The following is a 9,075-nucleotide window of genomic DNA, read 5'->3' as shown; positions in this document are numbered from 1 at the left end:
TGGGCACGAGTAGGAGGTTGTGGGTATGTCTGGGCATGATGGACAGAGAAATGGGGAGTAGGAGGTGGATAGTAATGCTGCGGTGGGCCATATGAGGTATGCGGGTAAGCTTGGGGGTGAGGGCGAGGTTGGTGATAATATGGTGACGGACCCCTGGACCAAACCCTTGATTCCACTACTGCCACTTCTTCTTTCTTCTTCTTGCCCAAGACTCCTCCGGTGCCGCTTTGAATGGCCTGCGTGGTTGCTTTGAGTGCTGAGTAACTCATAATTTTGTTGGACTTGAGACCCTCTTCTACCATGCTGCCCATCTTTACAACTTCGTTGAAAGTTTTCCCCACAGCGGACACTAGATGGCCATAGTAAGTTGGCTCTAAAGCCTGAAGGAAATAATCCACCATCTCATTCTCTTTCATCGGGGGATCAACCCTTGCTGCTTGCTCCCTCCAGCGGAAACCGTATTCTCTAAAGCTTTCTCCGGGCTTCTTCTCGATTTTGGTCAATGACAGACGGTCCGGGACAATTTCAAGATTGTACTGAAAATGACATGCGAAAGCTTGAGCTAAGTCATCCCAGGTGTACCACCGAGCATGATCTTGTCTTGTGTACCATTCCAACGCCGCTCCACTTAAGCTTTGACTAAAGTAGGCCAGTAATAGCTCATCCTTTCCTCTAGCCCCCCNATTTCCACTCCGGAATATTAAACTTCTGAACCAATCCACCTGGGCGCTGATGTTCATACATCACATGCTAACAATTTAGGCACCAAGCTACATACTTCACTATGTCCTTCTTCATTCTCCTCCACCAATAATGCTACCTCAGGTCCTGATACATCTTCACGGCACCTGGATGAATCGAGTACCGCGAACTGTGAGCCTCCTGGAGAATCAACTCATGCAAAAAATCTACATTAGGCACACATAGCCTGCTGGCATCCATAATGCACCGTCATCACTCATAGTGACCTCCTTGGCATCACCGTGCTGAACCGTGTCCTTGAGGGCAAGCAGATGGGGGTCATCAACCTGACGCCCCCTGATACGATCATAAAGAGAAGACCGAGAAACCAGACAAGCCAAAACTCGGCTCGGCTCAAAAATATCCAATCTAAAAAACCGGTTGGCCAAGGTCTAAACATCCAATGCTAATGGCCTCTCCACTGTTGGTAGATATGCTAAACTACCCAAACTCTCCGCCCTACGACTCAAGGCATCGGCCACCATATTGGCCTTCCCGGGATGATATAGAATGGTGATATCATAGTCCTTAAGCAGCTCTAACCGCCTTCGCTGATGCAAGTTAAGATCCTTCTGTTTGAACAGATGCCGCAGACTCCGTGATCGGTGTATATCTCGCAAGGGAAACCGTACAAATAGTGCCGCCAAATTTTCAAGGCATGAACAGTAGCTGCTAACTCAAGGTAATGAACATGATAGTTCTTCTCATACACCTTCAGCTGTCTAGACGCGAAGGCAATCACCCTACCATCTATCGCGCTGAGTCCAATACGTGACGCATCGCAATACACACTGTAAGACCCCGAACCTGTAGGCAATACCAATATTGGGGCTGAAGTCAAAGCAGTCTTGAGCTTTTGAAAGCTATCCTCACACTCCTCCGTCTAGCGGAATGGAGCACCCTTCTGGGTCAATCTAGTCATAGGTGCTGCAATAGATGAGAAACCCTTTACAAATCGACGGTGATACCCCGCCAAACCAAGAAAACTCCGGATCTCAGTAGCTGAGGACGGTCTGGGCCAACTTTGCACTGCTTCAATCTTCTTCGGATCTACCTTGATCCCTTCACTCGATACAACATGACCCAAAAATGTCACTGAATCTAGCCAGAATTTGCACTTTGAAAATTTTGCAAATAACTTCTTTTCTCACAAGGTCTGGAGCACAGTCCTCGAGTGTTGCTCATGATCCTCCTGGCTCCGGGAGTACACCAGAATGTCGTTAGTAAACAGAATGGCGAATGAGTCAAGATATGTCCAGAATACATTGTTCATCAAGTGCATGAATGTTGTTCGGGCGTTGGTCAGCCCAAAAGACATCACAAGGAACTCGTAATGACCATATCGAGTCCTGAAGGCCGTCTTCGAAATATCTAGCTCCCGAATCTTTAACTGATGATAGCTTGAACGTAAGTCAATCTTGGAGAACATTCTGGCACTGTGTAGGTGATCAAATAGGTCATCAATACATGGCAATGGATACCTGTTCTTCACTATGACCTTGTTCACTTGGCGATAATCAATACACATGTGCATGGAACCATCCTTTTTCTTTACAAACAAGACTGGAGCACCCCAAGGCGACACACCGGGCCGAATGAAGACCTTATCAAGCAACTCCTGCAACTGCTCCTTTTAACTCCTTCAACTCTGGTGGGGCCATATACTATGGAGGAATAGAGATGGGCTGAGTGCCCAGTAATAAATCAACACCAAATTCGATATCCCTATTAGGCGGCATGCTCGGAAGATCCGCCCGGAATATATCTGGATAATCCCTCACTATCAGAACTGACTCGACGGTAGGAGTATCAATACTGACATCTTTCACACTGTTAGATACGCATCACGCCCCTTCTTAACCATCCGCTGAGCCTTTAGAAATGAAATAACCGTACAAGAAACATAATCTAAAGTGCCTCTCTACTCTAACTGTGGTACTCCTGGGATAGCCAGCATCACGGTCTTAGCGTGACAGTCAAGAATAGCATGATAGGGAGACAACCAGTCCATGCCTAAAATAATACCAAAGTCTTCCATATTGAGTAATAATAGATCGGCTCTGGTCTCAAAACCCCCAAGAACAACTAAACACGACCGATACACACGGTCAACAATAAATAACTCTCCCACAGGTGTAGACACAAAGACGGGGGAACTCAAAGAATCACGGGATACACCCAAATATGGAGCGAAAAAAGATGACACATAGGAATAAGTGGAGCATGGGTCAAATAAGAATTAAGCATCTCTATGATAGACCGGAACAATACATGTGATGATAGAGTCGGATGCAACTTCGTCTGTCCTAGTAGGAAGAGCATAATATCTGGCCTAGACTCCCCCTCTAGGGCAAACTCTACCTTCTCTACCTCCACCTCGAGCTGGCTGTGCAGGTGGAGTGGCAGATGGTGCGGTAACCATAACCTGAGGACTCGGTGGAGCACATAAAGCTTGAGTACTCTATGTAGGTGCACCCTTCATGAGTCTGGGGCAATCGCTCACCATATAACGAGTGTCACCGAACTCAAAACAAGCTCTCGGAGGACATGGCTGTTGTGGCTGGCACGGACCTGATCAGCTGGACTAACCGCTAAAAGCACCACGTGCAGGAGGTGCACTCAACAATGGAGGTGCATAATAGGAGCCTGAGGCCTAGGAGTGGCCAGAATACCGCTGGAAGCTGGAAGTACTGAATGAAAAGGGAAACCCACATAGCCCCTACCATGACGAGCTGCAACTGAGGCACAGGCACCACTATATGTGCCAAAATTTCGAGAACTCTTGGCCTCCTACTCCTCTCTCTCTCGAGTCAACATACCCTCTTATCTCCTAGCGATCTCCACTACCTACTGGTATGTAATGTCCATCTCCAGTTCTCAGGCCATGCTAAATCTGATACTGGGGTTGAGCCCCTCAATAAAGCAACGACTCACCCTCTAACAGTAGCAACCAAGGCTAGTACATTCCTAGCCAAATCACTGAACCGGACCGCATACTCTGACACGGTCATAGAGCCCTGGCGCAACTGCTCAAACTCTGTGAGCCATACATCTCTGAGACTCTGGGGAACATACTCCCTCAAGAACATATCGTAAGAACTTAGTCCAGGGTCCACTCTATTTGGCTAGCAGTGAGGGACCGAAAATATGTTTTCCAACCCGTGACTCCTTCTGGCAATTTGACCCCTTTAATCCTTGTGTAAAATTCTTCTATGCATGTTTTTTCTGGAGACCCATAGCTCAAAAACTGAGGACGATGACACAGGTGCTCGATCATCCACATTTGTAACAATAGATTGCACCCCTCGAAGAAAGCTTCCCCGGCCTTGCAGGCTGTAAGAGCACGGAAGATGTCGACCAATATCATAGGTGCAAGAGTACTTTTGGCCTGAGTAATTAACGTGCTGACGACCCCAGCTATTTTTATGTCAATGTTCCCATCCTTCCTTGGAAATATTAAAAGCCCGAGGAAAGCCACCATAAACGTCGATGCTCCTCCCACTTCTGGCGGTTTCCTTTGCTACATATCTTACTTTCCGGGTTGTTGAATCCCCCGATATGGCCATATCGATGATATATGAAGCTCAGAGTACAAAAGCCGTTTGCCAGATCTGTGTTGTGGACGGTTCTGACTATTTCAAAGAATCTAGAAATTTGTGCACGACTACAACTCTGGGGGCAACCAAGTATTTGTGCCTCAACGGAACCTCATCTTTCCCAATGTAGCCAGCTACTTCCTCCAACGTCGGGGTAAGCTCAAAATCCGAAAAATGGAACACATTATGTGATGGGTCCCAACATGTAACCAGTGCTCTAATGATATCTCCCCGAGGCACAATATCGAGCAAACCGGTAAGCCCTTTCAAATGTTTCTTGACTGCATCTTGCCCTTCTCCTCCTAAGTCGTTCCACCATAGACGTAACTCCAAAGGGATTTTATGCATGATTGAAAATAATTCACTTTGAGTCGTGCTCATCCTGTACATTTATTAAGGTGATTTTAATCACTTATTTTGACCTAAAAGAGAAAAGTGGCACAACCTCTGTTCAAATTTCCAACTTAAGCAAACAGCCGGTATTGCGGGTACGGCCTTTCAGCACTTCGTAAAGAAGATTTCTAAGGTTGTGCCCGCTAACCGTTGGGGAAATGACTCAAGATGGCCGTTTTTGCACAACCAGCCTTCCGGTGCCCGTTTGGGGACATTCGGCTATTTTGACAAAACGGCATCACCTGATTTATTTATGACAAAAATAAAATTGACATTTTTGGCTATTTTTGAAAAGGGGAGGTTGGACCCGATGAGGGTTGCCTACGTATCTCACATCCGGTGAGAATCAAACCAGCGTAGTTCGGTAGAATAAATCTAACACCCCTAATTTGAAAATAACTTCTTTTTTTTTTTGTTTTTTTTTTCTTTTCTGAAAGCAAGACTCTTTTTGTAATTTCTTTTAGTGGCGAATAAATTAAACTAATTGGAACACAAAACTCTTTTCGCTTTTCTATTGGCAAACAAAACAAACTACTTTTCTTCTTTTCTTTCAATTTCTAAAAAATCCGGCAGCATTCCGGCGCAACTTGGCCATTGGTTTTTTCTCCAGTATAGGTAATTAACTCTCCACACTGCTATTTTCTCTTTTCCCCTTTTGTTTTTCAATTTCCCAGATATTCAAAGCCGGTCAGCATGCGAGTCCAAAACAGATAAATGCACAAGTAGGATGCATCAGGATGGTCCATTATTCCGAGTACACCTGTCCTAGACGGACCCAACCCCTGTGTTGAGTCCCCTAAGTCAAAATGCACGTGATGCAGATAAGCGTTCCTACTAGGGATCCGGCAGGAAGTCAAGTTCTTCTAGGTTCAAAACCTGGGTATGTGTTCTAGACTGTGTACCCGAGCGGACAACTCGAGTCGAGGAGGGGGCTACGTACCGGGAACCAAAAGGCCATCCGGCTTAGTAACTTGTCCGGCCTCTTTCTTATTTCAGGGTATTGACACTAACAGAATAAGGAGTCTCGACCAGCGAGCACATCCCCAGAGATGAGAAGAGAAGGGTTTCGTAGCAGTTTTATATATACAGTTCAAATAATATCAAAGCGGTAAAAAGCAACATTTTGCACATTAGGTCCAAACATGTAATAAAATCAGATAAACAAATCCAAATACAACAATTATTCCAAGCTCGAATTCTGAACCCTGAACCGAAGTTCTGGGTTCTTGTCCCCAGCAGAGTCGCCAGAGCTGTCACACCTCTTTTTTACCTACACCCCCGCGGAAAAGGGTATGATAAAGGGAGTTATTTCCAACTTGAAGTGACAATCGGAACGGGATTTATTATTAAGATTTCAGAGTCGCCACTTGGGAAATTAAGGGTGTCCCAAGTCACCAGCTGAATCCCGGCCCGAGGAAATGATGACTCTGTTATCAGTCCGCGAACACAGAAATCCAGGTAAGGAATTCTGTTAACCCGGGAGAAGGTGTTAGGCATTCCCGGGTTCCGTGGTTCTAGCACGGTCGCTTAATTGTCATATTTGATTTTATCCGATCCCAAAACGTGTTCTAACTTATGTGCTTTTATTATTAAACCGATTTTATTTCTATTTTTAATAAGAATTGCAACGTCGTGAAAATGCGCCTTGAACCACGTCGCACCAGTGCACCCGTGATTGTTAACACATTTCGACTTCGTTGAGATTTGGATTTGGGTCACATAAATGTGCACCCAAATTTAGGAAGGTAATATTATTAAAATACGCGCCTAAAAGACTAACGCGTTATTATCTTTAAGGAAGGCCGTGAAATTCGCTAAACGGCCCACTCCGAAATCTAATATTTTTTAGTATAAGCATTTATCGAGGGCCTCGCGCTTTATTTGTTTCGTTTGGGCGAGGCTCATCTCTTTTATTAACTAAAAGGCAAGCAGCAATCTATAATTTTATGTTAATGTCTCCAATGACAAAGGGAAGGTCCTAATTAACCCGTTATTGGACTGCAATAAACCAAAGGCGGATTCTGTGTCAAAACCTCCCATTGGGCTTTCAAGATGAGCCCAACGAAGGGCACTTGCACCCATGTTATACTAGCATGCTACTAGTCAAGGCCTTGGCCCAAATGAACACTGAAAACTGACCTGAGTCTGGGCCGCTCGTTAAGTCACTAAAGCCCAAAATCAACAAACAAGGCTATTGAGCCTTAAATTTACCGGCAAGCCTTGTACCAAACAGAATTTCGATTTAAACTTAAAATTATTTCAAAATGGTCTGATTTTGGAGACGATAGGAACGGTATACAATCTACTCAGGTTAGCGAATTACTTGTGGCCAGAATCCAGTTTCATATTCAAACCATGTTTAGGCTATCCAACTATTACAAATACCAATGGAATTCCACAGATTAAACCAAATTAAACTACTGACTGCAGAGTTCACATGCTCATTGGAGTTCACTGAATTAGGCCAACAGGCTACAAGTTAAAAAAAACGGTCCCAAATAATCCAATTAAACAGTCTGAACAGTCCTAATTACACAATCACTGGTTTAATATAATTCAAACAAATAAGGCTAAATATTTCAGATATTCAAATGAACACAAGCTGAAACATCATTCATTTCACTCCAAATTGGTGCTACATCAGTGGGTCAAAACTGTGTACCTGGAATTTGCAAAGGAAAGCAGAAGGATAGAGTCAGCAGTAGTAACAACAACTTTCAGCAGCAGTTCAGGAACGATTTTAAACCAAGACACTTCACAAAGCCCAGGAATACATCACAGAATGATAAAGTCCACCAGATGACCAAAATAACTTGACTGAATCCCAATCCGTACTTGAACTTAACACAAGAAGTATTTTAACAGCAAATCAACCAATAAACTGACCAAAGCAACTTGAATAAACCAGAAGAACTGGAAATTGAACCCAGAATCATTCGCGCTCAACAACAAACCCAGCGGAACTCAAACAGACAGATTTAATCCTACAACTGACTCCCGATGCTGTAATATTGAATAGAGCACAAAAGCAGAAAGGTTCCTACTATTTCTGATTCTAAAATATGCACCTATTGTTTTCAGAACTAGAATAGGAACAGTCACTGAAGAGACCCAATGGAACAGTAGAATATCAATGTAAATTTTTGCTGATTTCTTTTCTGGATTTTCTTTTTAACTCCCTCTTTTTTTTTTTTCATGAAAGGCAAGCTAGGATGCCTTTATAGGCAAGGGACTAGGGCAAACCTAGGGGTTTAGTTATTTCATTTTAGTCCCTTTCACACTTTCCTTTTTGCTACTTAGTCCTTCATTTATTGACTTGTTAACCAAGCTAAAGTCTGAAATTTAATTATAGACCCCTGCTAGAAGCTTCCTATTTCTGTTATCCAAGATTCCCTAATCTCGACTACCCAAATTACCCTTTAAGGTCCTATTAATTACCCTAAAAAAAAACCAACCAGAACCTGGTTCCAATTGACCCGAGTTAATGGGTCCAAATAAGCCCAATTTAGTTCCCTCCTGGGTTGTCCAATCTTTATGAACCCAAACAAACTTAACATGGTTTGCCAATTTGGAAATTATCTTAAAATTGCCCGAACGAGGAAATCCGGCAGATTTAATTCAAAACCAAAGAAAGATGAAACTATACTAATCAACAATGAGATAACAACACTAATAAACAGAATTGTGCATGAATAAACTGACCCCAAAACAAACAATCAAAAGAAACAAAAGAAAAAGAAGAAACAGAAGACGGATGAGACATAGAAATTACACTAAGGATAACAAGACAAAGAAATACCTAATGAAATGCTCGGACAGAAACCAGCGAGGATCTTCGCTTTGTCAAGTCTTGATTCAATCTGAGGTTAATCATGTGCTTTTCACCAAAGACACGTAAATAACCTCAGAACGAACCTAAAAACCTCGACGAACACTTCCATTGGAAAATTCCGAATTTTTGGGGTTATACTAGATTCAAGATTCGAGGGCTTTTGGAGTTATTCGAAGGAAACCAACGTGGGATTTGGGATGGGGAAGGCCTGGTGGTCATTTGGTGTTAATTTGGTAGGAAAGAAGGTCGGCGCCGCCACCGGAGAAACTGTGGCGGCGCTAGGGTTCATGGCTTCAAATGGATATTCGAAGAGTACCACAAAGATTCGAAGGAAACGGGTGCCAGATTCGTTATGAGGGGATGAAAAGGGTGTTGTGGTGTAAATTTGGTTGGGATTGGATGCCGGCCGCCGCCGTAGGCGATTTCCGGCGGTCGCAGACGGCGGCTCAGGGCGGAGGGTGGCGGCCAGGGTTTATTTTTGGTCTCTGAGGAGGGGGTGAACGGGAGAGGCGA

Source organism: Nicotiana attenuata, unplaced genomic scaffold (genome assembly GCF_001879085.1).
Source record: "Nicotiana attenuata strain UT unplaced genomic scaffold, NIATTr2, whole genome shotgun sequence".
In the NCBI taxonomy this organism is placed as follows: Eukaryota; Viridiplantae; Streptophyta; class Magnoliopsida; order Solanales; family Solanaceae; genus Nicotiana; species Nicotiana attenuata.
The sequence above is the reverse complement of the archived record's forward strand: the minus strand, read 5'-3'. Positions refer to the sequence as shown.